The following is an 11162-nucleotide window of genomic DNA, read 5'->3' as shown; positions in this document are numbered from 1 at the left end:
CTTTCCCTTCCAAATATGGCAGTGATGGCATGAGAACATTATAAACTTAAAGCTGCTCTTAAAAGGGTTTTGTAATTCATTAAAATTACTGACATTTAGAGCTGCAGACATCATGCATGCAGTATCCAAAAGCATTCGTTTTCCAGGCAGTTTGGAAAGCTGCCATACTGAAGGACAGAGGCATAAAACTGCTCTTACTTCTAGGTAACAGGAAATATGAAAATATAAGGCTTTTATTTTTTTGCCATCTAAGATTGTGGCCTTACACTACGGGAGGTAACTGATGGATAGGTTAATGTCAGATGTTGTCAGATGGGGCCATGTAATTGCATTTATGACAAAACTGGTAATGCTGAGGCTGTAGTTCTGTAAAAAACATCCTGCCACACAGCAGCAAGTCGTGCTCCCTCTTTTTCTCCACCCATCCCTTCTGCCCTTGCAGCTGCCTGTGGGGTCCTGCCCCATCCCTCACACCTGCTCTGAACTGCATTATGCAGCAAAGGACTCCCAAGACTCTTCTTGTGGGGTGGGTGAACAAGCCCACAAACAACAAAGATAAGTAATGAGAGCCTGTGGCTGAGGGCAGGCCAGTCTTTGCAGTAGTGATAAACCATTAGACTTGCTCACATTATCCCTTTCAGCCAGACCCACATTACACCAGGGGATGCACTGAGGCCAGCATCAGGGTTTGTATATGTAGCATTTTGTTTGTGTGCACAGCTGCTCACCAAGGTAAGAAAGGAGAGTAACAGAGTGCACCAGCATCACTTTCAAAACCTAATTCCTGTGTGGAAACTGGTGCTGCAGTTGTATGTGCAGATGGCTGTCGCCAGCAAAATTCTTCTTTCACATAGCTAAATAATTTGGTAATTAGTAAAGAAAGCAAACAAAGAAGAAAAATAAAAAATAAGCTATGAAATACCTGTCACAAAGACTCCTGCCACTCTCCTCCTAGCTTTCTTTTAAATAAGATCCCCAGACATTATATTATTCTAACGAAAACCACATATTGGTTGTGCTTTTTCCATGTTATACTTTCTATTACACAGGAAGAATTTTGTTTCAAAATCCAGTGTGATTTTTTTTTCACCTACCTGCATAACGCCTCAATAGCATCTCTGTCCAGAAAGTCATGCTCTCGCTTGACTAGAGCAATGTCAATTGGAAAAAGGAGATCTGTGGGAAAAGAGACAGATGGAATCAAAATGACTTTTATTCCCAGTGGTGCGTTATTTCAAACAACCAGCTGCCTCCAGTTGAGGTCATCAAGATGCCAGTGATTGGCACTCCTTAGGTAAACACACAATATCACCCCAAATGCCAGGGGGGCATTCTTTTCATGCACAAATCTTTGACATGCAGCTTTGATAACTGAAAGCTCATATACAGAATGGAGGAAAAATGGGCAAAGCAGAGATGAAACAATGGGAAAAGCAAAGGGGCAAATGCAAGCTTCCCATCAGACATCAGAAGTGTAAACTAACTCAGACCAGCTTTATTTAAAATAAATACGCAATCTCCATCAAAGCATTAATATCTCACCTTAACAAAAAAAGGTCACTAAACCCCAAAACTCTGTGAAAAAATGAATAAAAACCCCAAATCCCCTTGGCTGTTAATCAAGCTGATTAAAAGTTTGACACTCAACAACATTGATGAGATATGGACTGTTGTTTACAACATTGATGAGATATGGACTGAAATGAAAGCAAGTCAAACTGTGGAGCCCACACTGCCTCCTTTCCTTGGGAGATTATTTAGGTAAACAACTGGCAGACTGAGGGGAAGGAAATAATGTTGGTAGAGAGCTGAAAATTTACTACAGCTCTGAAGCAGCAACCACATATATATTATTTACTGTACTCCACAGATTCCTGACTGTCATATACGTCCTGATGTGGCAATCCTTGCACAGTCAAAACTCCCACTAAAGTCACTGGTTTTGCAGGGCACACAGAAATACAACCTCAATCTATTAATATATTGCTGCAGTTGCACACAACCTTCCTGGTTCAAGTGATTGTTTATAGAATATTTTCATTTCCAGAAAGTGGGAAAGAATGAGCTGAAATGGTGAAAAGAATAATAATAATTTCAATAAATTTTCTATACAAACAGATAATGTCTCAAATGAATTATATATCCTGATTTTCATAGAATCATAGACTGGTTTGGATTGGAAGGGACCTCAATGTCCATCTAGTTCCAAACCCCCTGCTGTGGAGAGGGACACTTTCCACTAGATTTGGTTGCTCAGAGACCAACCTGGCCTTGAACACTTCCAGGGACTGAGCATCCAGAACTTCCACAAGTGCCTCAGGAATAAACAAATTGTGACCTATTCTGCAAAACACAAAGAATTCTGTCTTTTCCACAGAAAACTGCAGTTTTAGGAAAGCGACTGGCAAATGTTCACCAGTTAAACTCCATTTTAAATGTGCACTGTATAGGACTCCATACAGATGATGTCTCAAAGATCCTGTACACCCAATTGATTCATAGGTATCCTCTTCTGTATTTCAAGGTCAAAGTACAAGAAAAAAGGGTGAGCACATTCAACTCGTATTTTTCAGCACTGCTGATGTAAGTTTTTCCACTGAGAATGTCAGTATCTTAGAATGGCCACAAGAAAACATACGGGATAACTTAAGTGAGAGAGGTGACTTGGAAGAAGTTGATAGTCTGCACAAGCCCATTTTTTTTAATGCTTAATCTATGCTGTTGCTGGTTTTGTTGTTGTTACTGCTGCCAGGGGAGCTTGCAAAGGACAATGATATATTGTTTTCATATAAGAACAGCTGTCTTTTCAAGCTGTCCTTGCTCTCACCTCTTCTCTCTCACCTCTGTGGTCCTTTTGATGTTAGACAGGACATGGTCATACATTATAAAGTTTATGTTAAAGTTTAGAACCTCTAGATAGGGCAAAGGTAACTACAGGTAGGACATGTTTTCTGAGTGGAAGTAATTTTTTAGAGGATTGACAGCTCAGCATAACATGAAACCCACAAGCCCATACATTCAGCTGAGAGCTTTGTCCCCAGTCTAACGAAGACTGCAAGTATCTCCATTAGTACAAAAAAAATGGGAAAGAAAAGGAAGAGAAATAATAAAAGAAATTTAATTTCCAAACAGGCGAAGAAAAGTTTTGCCAAGTGCTGCTTTTGAAAGTGCTATTATCGTCTCGTATTGCCAATGCAGCTGCAAATTAAAGCTCAACAAGATCATTTTTCAAGGTCAGCTCAGCATTTGCTGCAATTTTCAACAGTTATTCACTGTAAATAATGAAGTTTCTATGCTCATTATTACAAGCTGCAGCTGGAGTTTGTTTTGTAAAAATGACGAGAGAATTAAGAGTACATACTAATTTCATTACAATACAAGTATTTTTTGGGGGGGGCAAATTCTGAACAATAGTATACATTTACATTAACAATGTTACACTTTAAAACAAACTTCTGTATGTTACTCTGCATCAGACTGTCAGAACTGCATGCCAGAATTGCAAGTTACTAGTAGGTTAGAGAAGTAATGAAGACAACAGCTTTAATTGAGCAAAACTTTGTAAAAGCGGACATGCAAAGTGAATCCACCCCACAGAAGGACAAGTGACTGCAGGAGGTAGCAATCTCTTTGAGGAGCTGCAGAACATCTGTGCAACAATGGCCTGTATGTTCTTCTTCCCTTCATAGTCTGTGTCTAACACCAACTCAAACTGTTCTGAAAAAACACACAGGACTTGAGAAGCCTGAGGTATACAGATGCACCCATGCATATGCAGAATTTCCTAGCACTGCTCCATTAGGAGAGCTGGCTAGTGGAGCTGGACACAGCTTTTGTACTTCTCCACAACTGGGCTCGTAGCAGTGTATGACTACATTCATTTGTGTTTTAACTGGCAGGAATGTACCATGGTGCTAACCTAAATTTTGTGCTATGACATGTGGAAGATCCAGACTGAAACAGAAACCTGGAGCAAATGTAAAACTCCAAGAGTGCTTCAGAATCTCAATAGGTTTGGCACATCTATGTGTGTAGTGCGTAGCAGAGAGCAACCCAGTCCCTAAGAGTCATCTTATGTACTGCACTTCAGTTGTGCCCCTGAACCTCATTTATTGGTGCATATTACATATCATTGTACAAAAATTGCCAGGGGATGATTGACTCACAAGCTCAGGTGCCTACCTTCATAAAGCTGCGCATACTGCGGGAACCCAGCAGCCCGCAGCCAGTCACAGGCTTCTTTGGCCTCAATTTCTGGAAGAGGACAGAAACAAAACACCCTCCAGTTAGTGATCTGCAGAGCAAACACTTCCTCTCCACCCCTTCTACTATTCCCATTACAAAACAGGCACAAAGGTATCCAGAAACTTTGAAATGAGACACAGGTTTGCTTATCTCAGTTTGCTTTTCCACTCACGATCAAACATATGTTAGATTCTGGAAAGTTACTAGTGTTCAGCTGTGATTTATCAACAACTCCTCATTTTAATAGTTAGAAAAACAGGCACAAATGAAACTGCAGCAATTATGCATTATTCCATACAGGATTTGTTAACACTAGAGAAACCAGCACTACAATCAACATAAGCAGCATTTGTTCTACAAATCTTACAATCCTCTTGTCACAACAACTTTGTCTTGACAGAAATTCCTAGTAGAGCTTGCAGTACTGTGCACTTTAACATCTTGTAGATAGTACTGACAGAGTCAAGCTCAAGAACAAGTGACACACTGTACTGCAGCTCACTCAAGCCTGTATTTACTACCCAATGAGAATCTAGTTTCACTGGAGGTCTTCAAGGCATTTATGAGTTACTTGGTATATTACAGGAAACTTTCCCTCACACTGCCCAAAACAGCATGCCACAAAATGAAATTATTCACATACATATACCCGACATTGAAAGAAAGGAAACATTCTGAACATGGGTCTGAGAATAAATTGCATGCAAATTCATTTGTTACTTAATAAAAGTAAAAATAAAGAGTATGTTATCCTATTAGCTCAAACTAGGAAAATATAAATGGCATTTAGGGTATTCTCCAAGTGTTGAAGAAATGGATTGGTTTAATTTTGTTCTTCTAAATATTCAAGAAAGTGCTACTGGAAATTTAGCTCCCTACTGATCAAACAGACAGTGAAGAACCAGAAACTATTAAAGTTTGTCAGGCTTTGATTATATTCACTCCTCTTGATGGACCAGAAAAGATAAGCCTCATTATGTAGCACTCAGCACACAATTGCACCACATACTTTGGAGAGGATGTTATAGCTATGTACTGCAAAGGAGTTTGCTCAGAATTGCTCAGAATACAGGTTACTGCATACTGGGCATTGAAGAGCCAAACGAAACCTAAGTAAAGGATCTAAAGGTCACGCTATGAAATACTCTCAGTGAGACACAGGTACACAAACTTGGATGAGACAGCAGGCACCTTTTAGTATCTCCAAAATGACAGCAATGCCTCTCTAATTTTCCAAATTGCTACAATAGGGTTAAAATATTTGTGCTTTGCCAGGCTACTTTGCTAAGACATGTACCCAAACCAAGGGGTTAAGGTGAGCCAAAGCACAACATTCCAGATAAATAAACAGCTAAAAATCTGCTCTCACTGAAGTGAGGACAAGCAGGCATTTGTGAAACTTGTGTTTGCTTCACCTTTAGGTTATGAGGCCGCATGAGAACAAGCACGTACAGACATATTGACTTAGCTACTGATTAAGAAAGAGAATTCTCCAATTCCAATTGCAAGCAATTGCTAAGTTTTGCTAAAAGCAGTATTTTAATTTCAGCATCCAAAGGAAATACATGGGAAATATAGTAAAGAAGGAAAATAAAAGAATCTAAAATATATTTAAAAGTCTTGCTGCTAAAGTGAGAACAACCAACATGATATTACTATCTCAGACGGAATTAAACTAGTAAAGCAAAAAAATCCGCAATTAATTTTTAAGAGTACATAAAAATGCAGTATCTTATAGGTCACATCCTGCAGAAGTGTCTGGACTAAATGAGAATTTTACTTGATTTAAAACTGGAAAGAAAAATTATCCCAGATAACAAGTATTTACCTAAAAAAGCAGGTAGATGCTTGTAGTGCAATTGAAAAAAAGCATCAGATTCCTTACTAGTACAGTGGCTCTTCAATGTGTTTAAATATTTGTTCACAGGTCCTTTACTGAGCACCCCAGGTGTATGACGCAAAAAAATATTTCTGGAGCTAGAAAATTATGAATATGCATTTATCAGACTTTTTAAAAAACATTCTCTACGGAAGCTTTGTGTATCTTTTCTGCAAATATGTATGCAAGTTATGTGGAAGCTACATTTCTGGGCACCCAGGTGACAGGTGCCTTTGGGATTTTCAGAACATATTTGCTTTCAAAATGCCTTTGAGAATCCCCCAAGAGACTACATAGGCAATCAGACACCTGAGCTTTTCTTACTTGGCCACATGATTTGAGATTCGAGAATAATAAATCACAAGTGCACCTGTTCATCAATTAGACTAGGTAAATGCCTAGGACTGAGTACAAGACAGCACGAAGGGTTTAAAAGTCAGGTTTGCCCCATTTTCATACCTGGGACTTTACCCTCTGACTTCGGTTGCAAATCCTTGGAAGGGTGAGGCGTTTGGAGTGCTGTCTTGAACAAGGGACCAGGGGGTCCCTTAAGGCCAAGCCTTTCTTTGTGACACCTCCACCCACACAAAGGACGTGTAAGAGAGGGACATGACAGGGATGTGGGTGACAGAGCAGAGATGGGACCTAAAAGAGTAGCTCCTTTTGTTCAGCTCCAGTTGGCCAAGCTCAGGAGTGGTCCCAGACTGCACCAATGTGCTGAGACCAGACAAATGGAAAGGTAATTTTTCAACCCAGACTCCCCACCTCAACCTTGCTGGCTACTGATGAGCCAGAGTATGAACAAAACTGTGTATGTATGTGAAATTCAGGCAGATCAAAATATAGCCAGAGGGAGAATCCAGCCCAGTGTGTGCTGAATAGGCTGCACAGAAAGATGCGTACACTGAACAAGCTTCCTCACACAAGAGATACGAACTTAAACAGCTGAGAGGTTGTATAGGGAAAAAGTTCATTATCACAACTTAACTGGAATCTGCCTTTGAGAATAAAATACACTAGTTAAACCTGAGGTTCTGGCCAAATCATCCACACTACCCTAGAAGAAGCAGCTCATTCCCACAATCTCCAAATACGAGGTTCCAGCTCTGCAGCATCAGCTTGGTTTGCTAGCTGCCAGTTTCCTATCAAGGCTGACATGAGAATATGTATGTGCAAGTCCTTGTCATCCTGATCACTGGCAATCAAGATAATAAGGGACAAAAGAGAAAAACAGATCTTCCAAAATCAGATTTTTCAACTACTTCTAAAACATTTCAGAAGGGACAGAGTACCCAGAAGCCTTTGTTCAGTCTCCCCGGAGACTTAGGTTACAAATCATTATATGAGGTACAAACTCACTGGCAAGCACAGCAACTGCTTGGTTGAGGGCAGCAGTTAGCCACAGGGAGGCAAGGGAGCTTGCAGAGGAACTCTAAACTGCCTTGTTTCCAACCCATTTTAGGGAAGCCCTACTTCCTCCCCAATTAATTTGCCACAATATGCAAAGCAATTCCTCATGAAGAGCTGGCAGCTGAGCTGATACAAGTTGCTGCAGGCAAAAGACTGGTTTCACTCTGTCCTTCCCACTCCTCCCCTATGATGCCACTTTCTTTCTGAATCAAACATCCTTGCCACTTAAAACCTTTACAATATACTCCAATTCATGATACATTCCAAGCAAGAAATGTATGTGCAGCTTTTCAGATGTGCATCCTGCACCCTCCCCCAGCAGCAGGAGGTTCTTGTCTGAAGAACTGCTGTCAAGAAAGAAATTGTACTATTATTTCTAAATGTTCTGATACACAAGAATATCTTTTAGAAAGTAAACCAAAACAAATTAAAAAATCTCCACCCAAACCCCAAAAACCCAAAAAGGAGTACAATGAAGTCTTTATTCTTAGTGCCGTGTAAGCAAACAGCAGGCAAGTGTGTTAAAGAGGAAGCCGGAAATTTTTATTGGAAACAGCTTTATTTGTTAGTTCATTTCACAAAGCAGGCCTCCATGCTCAAATCAAGGGTAGGAGTTCCTATTGTGTATGGTTGGGAACCATTAGTCCTTATTTACCTACTTCCTGGGGGGTTAGGAGGAGCCTAGACTGGTAAGTGAAAATGGAAACATCTAACTTCCTTTTTTGTGTAAAGTTGATTAATCGTGGTTCCTGGCCCTGCAAATTTGCAAGTTTAAACCTCCAGTGCAAAAAAAATCTCAATTCACACATTGTTTGATACTGCAGTTGCAGAAGGGAGAACTCTAGATGTCTATAGTCTGTTGTTTGATGTTAGCTTCCCTCCCACATAAAACAAAAAAACACACAGTGTGATGCTGCAGTAAGTCCTTTCAGAAAAAAATCATCATAACAGTACAGTTCAGAGTAGCAAGATAATTTATTTTCATTCTTCCTTTCTTTTTGCTTCCATGAAATAATATGCAATCTAAGCACTAGCTCTTTCAGGGTCTTCAGGACAAGGTGCAAAGCAGATGTGCCTTTGTACAGTCATGCACCGACTCAATTTTCACCTAAGTGCTAAACATCTTACAAACCGTTCTTCCAAGCAGATGGTTTCCTCTAGTCTCAACTCAGACACCTTTACAACCTTATTAGCACCTCTACACTTCAGTTCTACCCATCTCACCTTTTGGCTCTGTTAAGAGAGCCGACTGTAAAACTCTGTAGAGAGACAGGTCAAATCAGCACTGTTAAAATCAAATTTCAGAAAAAAAAGGGCTTCACTGCTGAAGGTTCACTACGATGCCACACCTAACAACTGGTTTGTTTGAGCTTCTTAACTTATCTTGGTCTTAATTTTTAACCAGGTTATTCTAACTGAAATTCACTATTTGACTTTTATTTCAGAAAGAAAAAAAAAATGTAAAATTGAATACAAAATAATCTTCCTGAATTAGCTCGCAGAAAACTCTCTCCCATGCAGTCCAGAGGATATGATTTCAGACCGTGAATGCTGGAGATTGCCATGCTTGCTCCTTAATGCATAGAACTCCATGAACTATCTCCATGTTTTCTAAGACACAGAGGAGGACATACAGCACAAGGATTCTTCGCTATCCAGGTCTGATGCTCCAGTTTAATGGCTACAAAAGGGCATGCTCAGAAGCTCATACTGTTTTTCTGTCTGTATCAGAAAACACCTCTCCCTACATATTATGTCCCTCTGAAACTTCTGGTACTTTGCAAAATTTGTATTCAACTCCAAAACACTGTCTTGAGCTGTTAAGAGGCTTGAGATCATTCAGGATTGTATTTTTTAAGACCAGCTGTGGTATATATGAGAAATACTCTTCTCTGGGTAGAATTCCATTGCCCAAGTACAAGCAATCATTTTTCCAAGTGCTCAAATTACATCCCTGACATGTGAATTGTGGTCCCAACACTAGACCTGATCACAACCATTTGCTCTATAGATACATGAACATGGATGTGAAATCTGAGACAAACCGGGGAAATATCTACACTATGGCAGCTGTCTACAAATGAGCAGGCCAGGCACTCAAAATGATAAATCAGTCCTGTGTAATGTCATATGCCTGCAGTCCTTTAAAGTTGGGACAGTATGACTGACTTCCTAAGAGTTAGCGTGCTATGTGTCCATGGCCTCAGATAGTTTTCACTTTGAAGATATGTGCCTGTTGCTTGAAAATAATTAAATTCCTTTTCTTAAGTCTGGTTTTTCTCAAACCTCTATCATTAAATATTCCTTGGGCAGTATCATTAACTTAGCGCTCTACACCTTTCAAGAAAGCAGCACATAGCAATAACTAAAGAAAACACAAATGTAATTCGTGAAGAACAGCATTTTGTAAGGATAATTCCCTCAAACACTGAAACTTGGGAATCTTGTCAATGAATGTTCAACCACAAGCTAGAGCATTCTGAAAATCCCATTCAAAGCTCTTGCCAAATTTCTAACACATTTGGAATTTCTTCTGATTCTAAGAGAACAACCTAATCTTATGCAACCGTTCTAAAATAATAGTCTAACACTTTCAGCCCATGAAGGATGCATTTCTAGAAGAACCAGTGAGTCCAAGAGAGTATGAAGTGCAACTTTTGAACTGATTACAAGCTTGCAGGTTTTGAAGTGAAAGCTAACAACCTTCCCAAGAGGGCCCCTTTTCTCCTTTCACCTTCAAAACGCAAGTTACATTTTGCAACAGCAGCTGCCTTTTTGATGTGTCCCTGTATTCCTCTGTGCTTTAATTTACCTTCCACAGTCAAACGATACATGCTGTGATCTCCACTTATTGCTGCCTGCCTCAATAGTCAATCCAAGCCAATGTGGATGCACAAGCAATTTTAGGAAAATATTTCTTACTAAAAACTTTTGGGGAGACGAACCAACAAGTTCTTGAAGGAAACTATATATGACGTCAAATATATACACTGCTTTCTAGTCATGAAAACCATAGGTGGTGGTAAATGTTACTCAGGTATTTCTCAACTATGTGATGATGACTGAAAAACCACTCTCCTCATGTTCCTGCTGGCTTTGGGTTAAACAGGGGACTGCCTTTTTCAAGTTACGGAGATACAGCAAGACAGTAACTATGCAGCTGATGTTATGTATAAACCACAGGACACTGGGAGAAGAAACAGAGTATGTTTGGAATTTGTGTGGGAACAGATGAAGAAGAAGCAAGGAAACAGATGTTTAAGATCATATATTGATGTTTTCTTTGAGAAAAAAGCAGGAAGCTCAAACACTGGGGTATTTTTGTTGTTGGGTTTTATTTTTTGTTAGCAGAGCTTTTGGAAAGAGCAAATGGCTTACTTCCACTGAGGGGAATTTAAGTTCGTGTATTCCCTCATTGATGAAAGCTAAATAAAAAATAAAAAATAAAAAAACTTTTTAAAAGTTTCCAAAATAGCTGCATAGGTGTATGTTGGCTATATGTAATTTCTCTCTCTACCAACTGCACCAGGTTACACAATATAGTAGTTTTAATTGCTCACCAGTGTTCTTGGCTAGCACAGGAAACACAACACTGCCTATTTTCACACTATTAAATATGCTTCTAACT

At 39.6% G+C, this 11162-nt stretch overlaps 1 protein-coding gene across 1 annotated transcript in view; it reads right to left on the bottom strand.

Annotated features, from left to right (window-relative positions):
• The window catches only part of DLC1 (DLC1 Rho GTPase activating protein), a 30730-nt gene extending 20224 nt beyond the window's left edge, over positions 1–10506 (bottom strand). Inside the window, exons 1-3 of the mRNA XM_009082465.1 lie at positions 10464–10506; positions 4183–4254; positions 1095–1176 (exon numbers count right to left, since the gene is read on the bottom strand). The gene's annotated coding sequence lies outside the window, so the exon portion shown is untranslated. The remainder of the gene's footprint in view (positions 1–1094; positions 1177–4182; positions 4255–10463) is intronic.
• Positions 10507–11162: the final 656 nt, after the last annotated feature.

Source organism: Acanthisitta chloris, unplaced genomic scaffold (assembly GCF_000695815.1).
Source record: "Acanthisitta chloris isolate BGI_N310 unplaced genomic scaffold, ASM69581v1 scaffold9209, whole genome shotgun sequence".
In the NCBI taxonomy this organism is placed as follows: Eukaryota; Metazoa; Chordata; class Aves; order Passeriformes; family Acanthisittidae; genus Acanthisitta; species Acanthisitta chloris.
This window is presented reverse-complemented; position numbering and strand designations above follow the sequence as displayed.